Genomic DNA, 17,627 nt, shown 5'->3' with positions numbered 1-17,627 from the left:
TCCAATCAAAATCCAATGCAAATCCAAATACAATCCGAATTCAATCCAAATTCATTCCAAATTCAATCTAAATGCAATCCAAATTCAATCCAAATCAAATCCGAATCCAATCCGAATTAAATCCAAATCCAATCCAAATCCAATGCAAATCCAAATCCAATCCAAACTCAATCCAAATTCAATCCAAATTCAATCCAAATCCAATCCAAATTTAATCCAAATCCAATTTAAATTCAATCCAAATTCAATCCTAATCCAATCCAAATTCAATCCAAATCCAATCCAAATTCAATCAAAATCCAATCCTAATGCAATCCAAACCCAATCTAAATCCAATACAAATTCAATCCAAATTCAATCCAAATTCAATCCAAATCCAATCCAAATTCAATCAAAATCCAATCCTAATGCAATCCAAACCCAATCTAAATCCAATACAAATTCAATCCAAATTCAATCCAAATTCAATCCAAATTCAATCCAAATCCAATCCAAATTTAATCCAAATCCTATTTAAATTCAATCCAAATTCAATCCAAATTTAATCCAAATCCAATCTAAATTCAATCCAAATTCAATCAAAATCCAATCCAAATCCAATCCAAATCCAATCAAAATCCAATCCTAATCCAATCCAAATCCAATCCAAATTCAATCCAAATCCAACGCAAATCCAAATCCAATCCAAACTCAATCCAAATTCAATCAAAATTCAATTTAAATCCAATCCGAATCCAATCCAAATTCAATCAAAATCCAATCCAAATCCAATCCAATCCAAATCCAATCCAATCCAAATTCAATCCTAATCCAGTCCAAATCCAATCCAAATTCAATCCAAATCAAATTAAAATGCAATGCAAATCCAAATTCAATCCAAATCCAATCCGAATCCAATCCAAATTCAATCAAAATCCAATCCTAATTCAATCCTAATCGAGTCCAAATCAAATCCAAATTCAATCCAAATCCAATCAAAATCCAATCAAAATCCAATGCAAATCCAAATCCAATCCAAATTCAATCCAAATCCAATTCAATCCAATTTCAATCCAACTTCAATCCAAATCCAATCCAAATCCAATCCAAATTCAATCCAAATTCTTCCAAATCTAATCCAAATTCAATCCAAATCCATTCAAAATCCAATCCTAATACAATCCAAATCCAATCTAAATCCAATACAAATTCAATCCAAATCCAATCCAAATTCAATCCAAATCCAATCCAAATTCAATCCAAATCCAATCCAAATTTAATCCAAATCCAATCTAAATTCAATCCAAATCCAATCCAAATTCAATCAAAATCCAAAAAAAATCCAATCCAAATCCAATCCATATCCAATTTTAATCCAATCCAAATTCAAACCAAATCCAGTCCAATTCAATCCAAAGGAAATCCAAATGCAATCTAAATCCAATCCAAATTCATTCAAAATTCAATCCAAATCCAATACAAATTCAATCCAAATCCAATCCAAATTCAATCCAAATCCAATCGAAATCCAATCCTAATCCAATCCAAATCCAATCCGGATCCAATCCAATCCAAATCCAATCCATTTCAATTACGATCCAATCCAAATCCAGTCCATTCCATATCATACCTAAATCTAAATCCAATGCAAATCCAATCCAAATCCAATCAAAATCCAATCCATTCCAATTCCAATCCAAATCCATGTAAAATCGAATCCAAATCCAATCATAATCCAATCCATTCCATATTAAACCTAAATCCAAATCCAATGCAATTCCAATCCAAATTGAATCCAAATTCAATCCAAATCCAATCCAAATCACATCCAATCCAAATCCAATCCAATCCAAATCCAATCCAAATGCAATCCAAATCCAATTCAAATTCAATCCAAATTCAAACCAAATACAATCCAAATCCAATCCAAATCCAATCCAAATCCAATCCAAACCCAATCTAAATCCAATCCAAAACCAATCCAAATTCAATCCAAATTCAATCCAAATCCAATCCAAATTCAATCCAATCCAAATCCAATCCGAATCCAAGCAAAAACCAATCCATTTCAATTCCAATCCAATCCAAGCAAAATCCAATAAGGAAATTCAATCCAAATTCAATCCAAACCAAATCCAATCCAAATTCAACCCAAATCCAATTAAAATCCAATCCAAATTCAATCCAATCCAAATCCAATCCGAATCCAAGCAAAAACCAATCCATTTCAATTGCAATCCAATCCAAGCAAAATCCAATAAGGAAATTCAATCCAAATTCAATCCAAACCAAATCCAATCCAAATTCAATCCAAATCCAATCCAAATCCAATAAAAAATCCAATCCAAATCCAATCCAAATCCAATCCAAATCTAATCCAAATCGAATCCAAATCCAATCCATATCCAATCCAAATCCAATCCAAATCCAATCCAAATCCAATGCAAATTCAATCCAAATCCAATCCAAATCCAATAAAAATCCAATCCAAATCCAATCCATATCCAATTCAAATCCAATCCAAATCCAATCCAAATCCAATCCAAATCCAATCCAAATCGAATCCATATCCAATCCAAATCCAAACCAAATCCAATCCAAATTCAACCCAAATCCAATTCAAATCCAATCTAAATCCAATCCAAATTCAATCCAAATCCAATCCAAATCCAATAAAAAATCCAATCCAAATCCAATCCAAATCCAATCCAAATCCAATCCAAATCGAATCCAAATCCAATCCATATCCAATCCAAATCCAATCCAAATCCAATCCAAATCCAATGCAAATTCAATCCAAATTCAATCCAAATCCAATCCAAATCCAATTCAAATTCAATCCAAATTCAAACCAAATCCAGTCCAATTCAATCCAAAGGAAATCCAAATGCAATCTAAATCCAATCCAAATTCATTCAAAATTCAATCCAAATCTAATACAAATTCAATCCAAATCCAATCCAAATTCAATCCAAATCCAATTCAAATTCAATCCAAATCCAATCCAAATTCAATCCAAATCCAATCCAAATCCAATAAAAAATCCAATCCAAATCCAATCCAAATCCAATCCAAATCCAATCCAAATCCAATCCAAATCCAATCCAAATCCAATCCAAATCCAATCCAAATCCAATCCAAATCCAATCCAAATCCAATCCAAATCCAATCCAAATCCAATCCAAATCCAATCCAAATTCAATCCAAATCCAATCCAAATCCAATCCAAATCCAATCCAAATCCAATCCAAATCCAATCCAAATCCAAATCCAATCCAAATCCAATCCAAATCTTATCCAAATCTAATCCAATCCAAATCCAATCCAAATCCAATCCAAATTCAATCCAAATCCAATAAAAATCCAATCCAAATCCAATCCATATCCAATTTAAATCCAATCCAAATTCAAACCAAATCCAGTCCAATTCAATCCAAAGGAAATCCAAATGCAATCGAAATCCAATCCAAATTCATTCAAAATTCAATCCAAATCCAATACAAATTCAATGCAAATCCAATCCAAATCCAATCAAAATCCAATCCATTCCAATTCCAATCCAAATCCATGTAAAATCGAATCCAAATCCAATCATAATCCAATCCATTCCATATTAAACCTAAATCCATATCCAATGCAATTCCAATCCAAATTGAATCCAAATTCAATCCAAATCCAATCCAAATCACATCCAATCCAAACAGTGGCGTAGTCAGAAATTGTCTCTGGGAGGGGTTTTCAACAATCAATGATACCTTTTTTGATTGAACATTTACATTTTGTAAACAGTAATGAGCAATTGTATTGGTAGTTCGAAAATAGCGGCGCAGCCGAAAAATTTTTTCGTCGCAAAGCGCTTTATCAACATCATTTCGGATGATTGGAGGCAAGTGAGAGTGATAGCTATTCAAAAACCCGGGAAACCCGCGTCGGATCATAATTCGTACCGTCCAATCGCGATGTTGTCTTGTCTACGGAAGTTGTTAGAGAAGATGATTCTCTTTCGACTGGACAAATGGGTTGAATCGAATGGCATGTTGTCTGATACACAATTTGGTTTCCGCAGAGGCAAAGGAACGAACGACTGTCTTGCGTTGCTTACTTCAGAAATTCAGCTTGCCTTTGCTCAAAAGCAGCAAATGGGCTCAGTGTTTTTGGATATTAAGGGAGCTTTTGATTCAGTTTGTGTCGATGTTCTCTCCGACAAACTACACGAAAGTGGCCTTTCACCAATTTTGAACAACTTTTTGTATAATTTGCTGTTTGAGAAGCAGATGAGTTTCGCTCATGGCGACTTGACAGTTTCACGAATTAGCTACATGGGTCTCCCCCAGGGTTCATGTCTAAGCCCCCTTCTTTACAATTTTTATGTTAGAGACATAGATGATTGTCTCATGGAAAATTGCACGTTAAGACAGCTTGCGGATGACTGTGTTGTTTCTATAACGGGATCAATAGCAGTCGATCTGCAAGGACCACTACAGGATACTTTGGACAATTTGTCTACTTGGGCTCTTAAGCTGGGTATCGAGTTCTCTCCAGAGAAAACTGAGATGGTTGTTTTTTCTAAAAAACACAAACCGGCAAAGTTTCCGCTCCATCTGATGGGTAAGACAATCACTCATAGCATGTCTTCTCAATATCTCGGCGTCTGGTTCGACTCCAAATGCACCTGGGGGAAGCACATTGTGTATCTGATACAGAAATGCCAAAAGCGAATCAACTTTATGCGAACTATTACCGGAACATGGTGGGGAGCACATCCGGAAGATCTGATCAGGCTGTACCAAACAACCATTCTGTCGGTTTTAGAATACGGTAGCTTCTGTTTTCAATCCGCGGCGAAAACACACTTGCTGAAGCTTCAACGGGTTCAGTACCGTTGTCTTCGGATCGCGTTAGGCTGCATGAACTCAACTCACACTATGAGTTTAGAGGTACTCGCTGGTGTACAGCCTCTGACAGACCGCTTTGCGGAGTTATCGTTCCGGTTCCTCATCCGATGCGAGGTTGTGAATCCATTGGTCATAGAAAATTTCGAAAAGCTGCTCGAACAGAACCCTCAAACTCGTTTTATGAGTGTGTACTACTGGTACATGACGCTGGAGGTAAGCCCATCTCCGGTTAACACCAATCGTGACAACTTCTCAAACTTCGACAGCTCCTCAGTGGATTTTGATCTCTCTATGAAGGATGAGATCACCGGTATTCCGGAATCTTTTCGTTCCGTAGGTATTCCACAGATCTTTGCAAGTAAGTTCGGGCATGTTAGCGGGGACAGACAGTTCTTCACAGACGGTTCGAAAACCGATGACCAAAGTGGTTTCGGTGTCTACAACGAATTTCATAGCGCCACCTACATGCTTCAAAAGCCATGTTCGGTATACATTGCTGAGCTAGCGGCTATATACTACACCTTAGAGTACATTCGCACTCTTCCACCTGAGCACTACTTCATTTTTACCGACAGTCTAAGCTCTCTGGAGGCTGTTCGGTCAATGAAACCGATGAAGCACTCAGCGTACTTCCTGAATGGAATACGCAAAGTCTTGAGTGCTTTGTCCAAACGCTCATACATCATCACCATAGCTTGGGTCCCTTCACATTGCTCAATTCCGGGCAATGAGAAAGCGGACTCTCTGGCTAAGGTGGGCGCTAGCGGAGGCGATATTTACGAGCGTCAAATCGCCTTCGACGAATTTTTTGCATTGGCCCGTCAGGAGACCTTGATCAGCTGGCAACACAAATGGAGAGATGGAGAGATGGGTAGATGGTTGCACTCCATCATTCCACAGGTGTCGAAGAAGCCATGGTTCAAAGGGTTGGATTTAGGCCGCGATTTCATTCGTGTAATGTGTCGGCTGATGTCCAACCACTATTTGTTGAATGCACATACCTTCCGTATTGGGCTCTCAGAAAGCAATCTCTGTGTCTGTAGCGTAGCTTACCAGGATATCGAACATGTCGTATGGGGATGCAATGAGTATCGTGAGGTCAGATCTGAGCTGCATGAAATTCTCCGGGTCCGAGGAAAACAACAGAAACCCGTTAGAGAAGTGTTGGCAGGACTTGATTTGGAATACATGAACCTGATTTACCAGTTTTTGAAACGTGTTGATGTCAGAGTTTGATGTAGTACGTTCCTTGTTTTCGTTGGTTTTGTTGTTCGCCCCTGTCTGTCGTCACCCCCTTCCGTTTGTCCTCTTCTTGTCGTTGTCTACCGATAAAGTCCTCTCTTTTTTGTTCCATTTCAGATAAGGACATTTTGCCCCATCAATGTTTTTAGTATAAGTTAGCAAATAATTTAGTTTAAGACCCCTAAATTCCTCCTTCCCAATTTTATTTTATTTTATTTTTATTTTTTTTTTATCCCTAACCTCGAAACAGCCGCGAGTACTTCGGCTCCCCAAACTAACATAGCATTAAGGCAGTAAATATTGTAAAATGTAAAATATATTGTAAAAAAAAAACAACAAATGATTTCGGCTCAGTTATGCCCATGAGGCGCCCGAGCCTTCCAAATAAACGAATAAGTAATAATAAAGCGCTTTATATTGAAAATTTGTTCCACAAATTTTGACTCTGGGGGGGGTTTTAACCCTAAAACCCCCCCCGTGGCTACGCCAGTGAATCCAAATCCAATCCAATCCAAATCCAATCCAAATGCAATCCAAATCAAATTCAAATTCAATCCAAATCCAAACCAAATCCAATCCAAATACAATCCAAATCCAATCCAAATCCAATCCAAATCCAATCCAAACCCAATCTAAATCCAATCCAAAACCAATCCAAATTCAATCCAAATCCAATCCATATTCAATCCAATCCAAATCCAATCCGAATCCAAGCAAAAACCAATCCATTTCAATTCCAATCCAATCCAAGCAAAATCCAATAAGGAAATTCAATCCAAATTCAATCCAAACCAAATCCAATCCAAATTCTACCCAAATCCAATTCAAATCCAATCTAAATCCAATGCAAATTCAATCCAAATCCAATCCAAATCCAATAAAAATCCAATCCAAATCCAATCCATATCCAATTCAAATCCAATCCAAATCCAATCCAAATCCAATCCAAATCCAATCCAAATCCAATCCAAATCCAATCCAAATCCAATCCATATCCAATCCAAATCCAAACCAAATCCAATCCAAATTCAACCCAAATCCAATTCAAATCCAATCTAAATCCAATCCAAATTCAATCCAAATCCAATCCAAATCCAATAAAAAATCCAATCCAAATCCAATCCAAATCCAATCCAAATCCAATCCAAATCCAATCCATATCCAATCCAAATCCAATCCAAATCCAATGCTAATTTAATCCAAATTCAATCCAAATCCAATCCATATCCAATTCAAATTCAATCCAAATTCAAACCAAATCCAGTCCAATTCAATCCAAAGGAAATCCAAATGCAATCTAAATCCAATCCAAATTCATTCAAAATTCAATCCAAATCTAATACAAATTCAATCCAAATCCAATTCAAATTCAATCCAAATCCAATTCAAATCCAATCTAAATCCAATCCAAATTCAATCCAAATCCAATCCAAATCCAATAAAAAATCCAATCCAAATCCAATCCAAATCCAATCCAAATCCAATCCAAATCCAATCCAAATCCAATCCAAATCCAATCCAAATCCAATCCAAATCCAATCCAAATCCAATCCAAATCCAATCCAAATCCAATCCAAATCCAATCCAAATCCAATCCAAATCCAATCCAAATCCAATCCAAATCCAATCCAAATCCAATCCAAATCCAATCCAAATCCAATCCAAATCCAATCCAAATCCAAATCCAATCCAAATCCAATCCAAATCTTATCCAAATCTAATCCAAATCCAATCCAAATCCAATCCAAATTCAATCCAAATCCAATAAAATTCCAATCCAAATCCAATCCATATCCAATTCAAATCCAATCCAAACCAAATCCAATCCAATTCAATCCAAATCCAATCCAAATCCAATCTAAATCCAATCCAAATTCATTCAAAATTTAATCCAAATCCAATCCAAATTCAATCCAAATCCAATCCAAATTCAATCCAAAACCAATCAAAATCCAATCCTAATCCAATCCAAATCCAATCCAAATCCAATCCAAATCCAATCCAAATCCAATCTAAATCCAATCCAAATCCAATCCAAATCCAATCCAAATCCAATCCAAATCCAATCCATTTCAATTACAATCCAATCCAAATCCAGTCCAATCCATATCAAACCTAAATCTAAATCCAATGCAAACCCTATCCAAATCCAATCCAAATCCAATCCAAATCCAATCCAAATCCAATCCAAATCCAATCCAAATCTAATCCAAATCCAATCCAAATCCAATCCATTTCAATTCCAATCCAAATCCATGTAAAATCCAATCCAAATCCAATTCAAATCCAATCAAAATCTAACCCCAATCCAATCCAAATCCAATCCAAATCCAATCCAAATCCAATCCAAATCCAATCCAAATCCAATCCAAATCCAATCCAAATCCAATCCAAATCCAATCCATATCCAATCAAAATCCAATTCAATTCCAATCAATTCAAATCCAAATCCTATCTTAATGCAATCTAAATGCAATCCAAATCCAATCCCAATCGTGTTGGAATTTCATTCCAATCCAAATTCAATTGAAATTCCGTCAATATTCGCATAATACTTAATCCGAATCCTTTCCAAATCCAATCCTTACCCAACCCAATGACTAATCTGAAACCCACTTCTACCGATCGACTTCCACACCTTCAAGCATTTTTCTATAGGTTCGGTTTGATTCGGCCGCATACGTCAGCAAAATTGTTACGTCCATGAACGCAGTACCACCGTTGACCTCCATCATCATCATCATGATCACCAAGATCTATTTTTGAATCCACCGTCGAACGAAGGCACGTCTCTGCGATAAAACGCAGCGAGAGATAGAGAAATGATGGTGGATTATATCTCAATTATCATTCGCAATAAAATGCCTTAACCGTTTGTCTACGGTTTTGCCAGCACCATGGCTGTAAGTTAAGTTTCCTAATTTATTGCGAAATGGTTCGATTCTTCCCAAATGAAAGCGACATCGGATCGGATCGGCATTTTTGCCTTCCTTCGATAATAATGTCAATTTCTTCCGTTCGCTTTGCGGTGGCGTTCGTGCGTCTAGTACGTTCAGTTTCAGCAGGAAAAATGAGAGTGAGAGAGAGAAGGAGATCCTGTGCGCTCAAAATAAGAGTAAAGTTGGCTCTCGCTTCACTACTTCATTCACGCTACAGATAAATCACTAAAGAATGTACATATTTTTCTTCTTGGCTGCTTTTCAGCTTTGCTTTCTATAAACACTTTCACATTCATTGACTGTAGTACATACGCTTTATGTCAATGTTTGTTGAAATTTGAAGTTACTATCATTATCATTCAATAGTGTTTTTATGACAATTAACAGCAATGTCTCAATATCGCAAGCCTGGTAGCAAGTAAGTATCGTCCAAGGTATCGTCTCTTATTTTGGATTTCCAACTTAAGTTACCGTAAAATGGGGTGTTAAGAACTCATGGAGTATTAAGGGATTCATCTTTACATACTACTTTGAAAAATCGCTAAGCCTAATAATAATTGATTTGCTAATTCCAAATTTCCTTCAAATGTGTGTTGGAAATAAAGGCATACTATAAGGATTATCACACATGAAAATACGTTTTTAACTGGACACTAGACATCAAAAACACAACGACATTGCTTTTTCTGAATTTCGCTACCTTTGAAACATTCATTTGTAAGGTTAGCGATATTATTAGGAAATATATGTGAGTAATCGTAAAGTGTTCTACAACTCATTTCAAACAAAACTAGGGTTAAATAATTGATGTTACTAAGGTAGTTTTTGAACACCAACAGTTTTTGTGAAATAAGTCTAGTTTCCTAAGCTGATGGGGTGTTAGGGGATGAAATTTCTCATATAACTTTTTTATTTGTATCATGAAGTTTTGAGGCGATTGATTCATTGTATAACAGTAGCTATTCTGGATGAAGTATTACGGATTTCATTTTGGGTCATAAGCATTCCAACAGTTGCTAGGGATGATAAATTCAACTAATACAGTATATATCTTTAAAAACAAGTGTTAGATTGATACCTATAATTAGAAAATTAGTCAAATGTTTATACTCAATGCCGCAGTAGTTCCCTCTTTACAGAAGTTTGTGTTCTTTAAGTGTTTTGTTATGTTTTCACGAAGGCGTATTCATCAAAATAGATTGTCCATCTCTTTTCTTTTTAAAATATTATTAATGATTGGCGCTAAAACGTGACAGCTTTTTGAAAATGTGGAACATGCTCACTTGTTCCATATATTATGTAAACCAGACTGTCACTAACTCTTGCAAAAGCAAGTATTTATGAAGAAGACTCACGGCTGCCAAAAGGTCTCAGAATCTAAAATACGACCTATCAACGATGCTCCAGAGTAGAAATATCAGCATTAAATATACAGTTTACACCCTGGGCCATCTAATGATGCTTGCATACAAAACATTTCAATATAAATGAGTCTTTAAGTGAACAAAAAACTGTAATCCTTACTTTACAACCTGTTCGTCAATCTGAAATGTTCAATTTGGTTACTCTAAATAGTAACTGTGAATAATGTGTTGGTTAAAAATTGAAGCCATTCATGTACAATTGACGGTATTTTTTTCGGGTTTCAAGGCTTTACCATTAGTCAATTTTTATCTTTCTTGGAAATATAAGAACTTTAACATTCATCCGCATAAGTTCCCTAACACCCCATTTTCATATTTTCAAAAAATTCGCACATTTTGTTAAATATCTTCAATTTCTCCAAAAAATCGTCAAATTTTGTAATCTATATGCGTAGTAGGCAGCAAGACAATGATCGGACTGCTTTTCTTGAAAGTTTTAAGAAGTAGACCCCATGAATTATTGGGGACAAAAAATTTCTCCGTCCCTTAACACCCCATTTTACGGTACTGTTTTCGTTAAATATGTAGTCTTTCAAACATTAGTGAAATAAATATATATAAATATATAATAATGTTTTGGTCTTATGAATACTCAAAATTCTATAATGATGTCTTTGATTGTTTCTGAAATAATTTCTTGTGCAATGTGCATTCAAAGATAAAGTTCTAGCGAAAAATACCAGAAGAGTTTTTTAAGCACACTTATTCATTTCATTTATTTAGCTCAACATCAAATTCATTATAACACTGAATCAACAATTTTACACCATACACATTTATTTTCTAGTTGAAAGTCTGAATTTCAGATGGAATTTCTTGAAATTATTTCTTGGCAAACAAATATTTTTCTGACAATTTTTTTTTTAAACTAGACAGTAGCGCCATCGTCATTGCGAATCAAGTGGTTAGCAGGAAAATAAACATTACATGTAACATATTCTAATCGATTCACATGGCAATTTCCAGGTAAATACTTTAAGGAATTTATGAAACACTTAGCCTACTTTAGAGTCGTGGGAATTCTATCACATCGTAAGCTACATTTGTGACATACATTTTGTGAGACTCATACATTTTTGATGAATTAAAAGTCCTACAATAACAATAATGCTAGACCAACATCAATCTCATAATAGCAGGAGGTATTCACAAAAACATTACTTACTTGCAATTTTTGTAGAAATTTCTTGCAAAAATTCGGCTTCTTTTAGAAATTTTGAAGAAATCGGGCGATTAAAAAAAAACTGTATTTTTTTATGGAATGTGATCAAATTGTGTCTATCTTCGGTCTTGTCGGCATTTTTTAAACAAATGATTTTCGCCTAGCACTACGATTTCAGAATCAATGTTATTTTTACTTGATGTATTTAGGCGTCATATACCAATAAAGTAAGGAAATTATCTCGCATTTCTTTTGACAAAGGCGAAAGACCTTTGTAAGCTAACGCTTTCTGCCATTATTGTGCCTAGCGATATCCAACCTTCAAACCAATATTGTATCAGATTGATGCTTGATTCTGTTTATATGTCACCTCTGAAATTGGTCAAACATAACACGTTGTCTGCTGATGTGATTATCAGCAAGAAATTCCCTCAACAGGTGGAGCTGGGGTGTACATCATTTGATTTACTTTATCTCATCTCGGTGAGAATATGCAAAATTGACCATCCAGAGATGCCTCCATGGATTCCACCTGAGATTGTTCTTAGGTTTCACCTAGGAATTCTTGTGATGTATGCTGGGATTTCTTTAACCCTAGTCGTTCATTGGGGTCATTATGGCCTAGACAGGCACACTGAGCGTACACTTCACCAGCATTTCAACTTAAGCTAATGCATGAATACATAAAGGAAGTCCTCTAGAGATTCTTTCAACGATTTCTTCTATAATTCCATAAATTATCACTAAATTTCTTGTAGTTATTCTGTCTGGTATTCTCCCTGTAGTTCCTGATGGGATTCCTCCAGAAATTCCTTAAGCATATTTTTCACTGGATTTTGTCTTGAGCAGTGCTGAAAATTTCATTTTAACTTACCTAGGTAAGTAGTTCTTCTAGATAAGACTAGTCCTGTAAGAATAGTTGATGACATTTACCTCAAACATATGAGTTTAGCCATTTTTCGTTTACTTATAGGACGACTGATCTAGTCACACAAGTTTATATATCATAAATAAACAAAAATCAGGTTTTTAAAAGATGAACCAGCCTCGGGCTGCAAATCTCTAATAAAGACACCTAACGTATCAATCTAATTATTCCATAGGCCGATGAAAACACGATGATCGTTATTCAAAATCGAACGAGAGAATTAGGACGGGTACTCATTTTTTGTTTTTGTAGAATGCAAAATTCGATTTCAACTGTAAACTCGGTTTGATGCAACAGTTTTCAATGCAGCCAGTCACAATGATGTGTCAAATGAATTATGTCAATACTAATAACGCCAAAGTCGTTCTAAACTTTGAAATCTAAAAAGAAAATCGGGTTAAGTACGGTTCCTTTGAATTCCACTAAGAATTTGCATCCTTTGACAGATACGTATTTCGACCTCAACTGTAAGGTCGTCTTCAGTGTCTCTTGGTAGATTTCTCAGGGAGTTCATTTTGGAATTCTTCTTGGAGAACTCTTCTAGGGATTCCTCAAAGAATTTCTTCGGAAATTTTTATAGAACTTTCTCCAGGAGTTTCATCGAGAAGTCAGCAAGGAGTTGCTTCGATAATTTCTCAAAGAATTTCTTCGGGAATTTCTCCTAGAGTTTATTTGGGAATTTCTCCAGGAATTCCTTCAGGAATTCCTGCAAGGAGTTCATTCAAGAATTTAATCAGGAGCGAGTTCCTTGGAAATTCCCACGGATTTTTTTCAAGGAGTTCCCTTGGGAGTTTCTCCAAAAGTTCTTACGAGATTTCCTACAGTACTATCAGGAATCAATCCGGGAATTCTTCCAAGAGTTTCAGGAATTCCTTGGAGAATTCGTCAAGGAGTTCCCTGGGGAATTCCTCTGGGTATTCCTTGAAGATTTTCTTCGGTAATTGTTTCAGGTGTTTCTCCAGAAATTTCACCAGAACTTCGTCTTGGAGCTCCATCGCAGATTCAACCAGGAGTTGATCTAGGAATTTCTCAAAGAATTTCTTAAGAAGATCGTACGGGAATGACTTCAAGAGTTACATCTAGACTTCTTTAGAGCATTCATTTGGAGGTTTTCAATGAAATCTTTCGAGAGTTCTTCCAAGAATTACTTTGGGAAATCCTCAAGAAGTTCCTCCAGGTATTCCTTTGGGAGCTTCTCCTCCAGGTATTTCATTGGGATCTTCTCCAAGTATTCTTTCAGGAATTTATCCAGGATTGCCTTATGGAATTCTTCGAGAGTTACGTCGAGATCTCCTTGAGGAGTTCCATTGGGGTTTCCTCCTTCGAGATTGCCATCAGATGTTCATTCGGCAATTCCTCCAGGCATTCCACCTGGATTTCACTTACAATGACAGTGAAAGGTGGTCAGCAGTCAACTGACCAGTCAACTGAACTGAAATTTCAGCTCTGTCTATACGTTGAAACGATCAATAATTTTCCCAATTCGATAATAGTTATAATTGTTGCTTTCCTAAATCAAGTATTACCAGGATTAAAAGACACTTCGGCTTACCTTGATAGAAAGATCATGTGTACATATGGTCGGCGTTAAGTCAGATAGGACCATGTAACAAAATTGGTGGAAATGATATTTTTAAGGAATTTTATTTAGAATTACATTAGCTACATGGCCTTTCAATCCGATTTGCTTAAAGTTACAATTAACGAGAGTTATAGTAAAATTTCATTTTGATTGATCTCCAAAAATCGATTATAGTGTGCAGTCAGAGTGGAAATTTGCACTTAGTTTTCATCGAATATTTAAGAACTTGAGTGTGTAATGTAGTTGGTTGCAGGTTTGTCAAAAATCGTTCAGTCAGAGTGGACCAAGTTCAATCAATTACTTAACATTGGCTCGGTTTGAAGCTTCATTTTTACGTTTTTTTGCGATCATTACAGAGTGATGCTTAGATGAATAGCTATTAAGATTAATGGGAAAAATTCAAGAAAATTTGTTGAAAAACTCAAAATTTACAGAGTTGTAAACTTTTAAGTCGTTTTTCTCGAAAGAAGGAAAAAGACACATGGTTCTCTCTGACTTACCGTCGACCATATTTGACGAAAAAGACATTAACACCACTAGGTGGATTAACCTTCACGTACCCGCGACCCCCGACAACTAATTTTCAAAATGCTGGTATTTCGTCAATTTTCATCCGATTTTTTGAAGTCATAAATTGGTGGAAGTTTATTATACTCAAGTGGCCATGTAATATCATGAACCATTCCGGAGGTATTTTGGATTGTACTGGGGTCAGGGGGTGGTGGAGGGGTCTGTTTTGCCATATGGCTAAAAGTGATTATTTTGTGTTATTGTGTTTGAGATGCCCCCGCGGAACCTGTTCCAGGTGTTCCGGAGCGGCCACACTTCAGTCATTTTTTTCTGCCCCATTCTCTCGAAATCATGAAGATTGATATGTCGCACGGCATGTTTTTGTTGCAAACCAGAAATGTCCCCGATGACACCCCCGTGGAACCTGTTCCTGGCCATATTAGTTGATACTGACTTCATCTGACTCAGTCATTCGAAATCATGAAATTTGAAGTGCCGCACGGCATGTTTAGGTTGAAAACCAGAAATGTCCCCAATGAGGCCCCGCGGAACCTGTCACGGGGATCTGGATGGGTCAACTTATTCAAATCTGGTTACCGCAGCTGTGTTTCACTGTTCGCAATAAAAACTTCGCTGATAATCGATGGTTCAAACACAATAACACACGAAATAATCACTCTTAGCCATATTGGCAAACCCCTGACCCCAGCATAATCCGGAATATTCCCGGAATGGTTCCGGATATTACATGGCCACTTGAGTATAATAAACTAGCACCAATTTATGATTGATTGAGGGCGACTTCAAAAAAGTCGGATGAAAATTGGCGAAATGCCAGCATTTTGAAAATTGGTTGTCGGTGGTCGGGTACGTGAAGGTTAATCAGAGTTTTTAAAGATCGAAATACTCCAAAATGATAATTTTTTGTATGGTTCTGCTGACCTCGATTTTGTGTGCATATTCTGTAGAGTTCAATCAAAATTTTAAGGCAACGTTCATTCCTGCTCGTGAGATCCAATTCAAAGCAATACACACAGCCTACTTTGCTCCGGTTTGTGCGTTCAGTTGGGTTCACGTGCTTCGAGGAGCGGCAGTTGGCCGTGCGTTTAGTCTCTCGGTAACTTTCGCTCGTGTCGGTTGTCTCGCGGAACCTGCCTGTGCCACCAAGTCCACGTTGTTTGTCGTGTGCGCGCCACTCTCCGACCACCGCACCACGCCGCAGCACCGTCTGCTATATGTATGTGCAAAGCAGTAGCAGTAGTTTATTCTATCCAAGGCTGATTCTCCTGCCTCGGTCCGGTCGGCCCCATCTGTCTGTCGGTTGGACGATATTATCGGTGTGTTTTACAAGTGCATTGCTCGCATTTAGCAGAGGGGAGGAAGCGTGGCGCTAACAGTTACCTACCGTGCCGTTAAATAGTGTTCTGCTGGTGGCTGCCGGCCGTATCATCATCCTCATCTGCTTATCATAAACGACTTCGGAAAATTGTTAGTATATTTCCACTTATGGGCGTTTTATGTGTCAAGTTTTCCAATCTCTGTGGATTGATTCTCATACTTCTTTTATGGTGCGGTGAACAATCGGCAACATGTTCCTGCTCTCCGTCGCCGCGAGTGTGTAGTGGTAGTGTGAGGGTAATTCAGTTTCTGTGTGCTTACTTAACGTGTGCTTAACATTCAACACCTTCGGTCGTTTAGCTGTTAAACAGTCAGTCTTTCGACGAGTAGTTAGTTATATGTAGCTGCTATAGCAAGTTGTTGCTGCTGAATCTAGATATGGACGGTAACCAAACAACGAACGTCGAAACGGTATTGGTTCGCTTTGGTAGCTCAGTTTCTACATATGCCGAGGGGGTAAAAAAGTTACCATACGGGCTTTTCTAAAAATGTCACGCGCTCTGGCTGGCGAAGCTCTCTGATGCCATAGTCTGTGCTACACGTCGCTTTTCTGATTTCTTATTCAACGAGAGAAGACTTCCCTGCTGAACAAAGCTCGATTTACTACAGTCAGATGACCAATAGCTTGAAAGAAGTGCTCGTGTTGAACTTTATGCATGTTTCCTATTGAGATTAGGTGAGAATTCCCCATGTTTGAGCGTGTTAACACTACGCTGGCAATGTACCACCTACTGTAAGGCGGCGATGATGTAAGATGGTGCGGCCATTTCATCGACACGACACCCACTTAGTGAAGTGAATGAAAGTGCTTGAAATCAATGGTGTTGCGATTATAGTGATAGCAGCGAATAGGTTTATCCTGAAGTGAAGTGCTTCTCACACGAACGTGCATCGATATCAGTAATTGCTGTGAATAACTGCATTGGCAAAAGGGTTTATTGATCTATGATATTCATCAGAGACGACGAAGAAAAATTCAGGACATTAATGCTGATTGGAGGACCGATGGGAAGATCATCGTAGATTACGACCATGTAATCAACACTGCTACAAGAAGGCTTTTGGGTTTTGTATGTATACTTCGTTCCTCGTATCTACAAGGCTTGAGAAAGGGTGAAGTTCCAGCAGATGGTCCCACATCACTCTGGCAAAAAGAAGTCTGACACGTTTGTAGTTGAGCTTCGAAAACAAGCTGTTTCTTGTGATTATGAAGACCAAATGAAAAACATAGTGGACCTAAATCATCGCGACTACAAAAATTGCAGAGCTTCAAAACTATGTTGAATAAAAAACTTCGATTTTTCGAAAAAGTGCTAGGAATCTGTTGTGTTAAAGTTTAATACCATGAGCGACCAAGGAGAAACCAGTGACCACATGGAGAGGTAGAAGCTAGAAATTCTGTGCTCACAGTAAGCTCTACTATGAAATACCCGAAAAATTTCCGGCGTTACTACAGACGTCATTTGCATTTCTCATCTGCTGCGGCTTGCCCAGCAAGGAATCAAAAGTGCAAGTTCTGTAATCAAAGCGGGAATTTCGCTCGATTTTGCTGCTTTTTTAAGAGGAAG

The 17,627-nt window shown here is 37.2% G+C and overlaps 1 protein-coding gene across 3 annotated transcripts in view; it reads left to right on the top strand.

The window, feature by feature from the left end:
- LOC109421992 (uncharacterized) overlaps positions 1 to 17,627 on the top strand; it is an 84,913-nt gene that overhangs the window by 23,646 nt on the left and 43,640 nt on the right. The window contains exon 1 of one of the 3 annotated variants that reach the window (XM_029855307.2): positions 15,759 to 16,149. The exons of the other annotated variants lie outside the window; for them this stretch is intronic. The gene's annotated coding sequence lies outside the window, so the exon portion shown is untranslated. Of the gene's footprint in view, positions 1 to 15,758; positions 16,150 to 17,627 lie in introns of those variants that run through there. 3 annotated transcript variants of the gene reach the window in all.

Source organism: Aedes albopictus, chromosome 1, assembly GCF_035046485.1.
Source record: "Aedes albopictus strain Foshan chromosome 1, AalbF5, whole genome shotgun sequence".
NCBI classification, from domain to species: domain Eukaryota; kingdom Metazoa; phylum Arthropoda; class Insecta; order Diptera; family Culicidae; genus Aedes; species Aedes albopictus.
The sequence above is the reverse complement of the archived record's forward strand: the minus strand, read 5'-3'. Positions and strand labels throughout refer to the sequence as shown.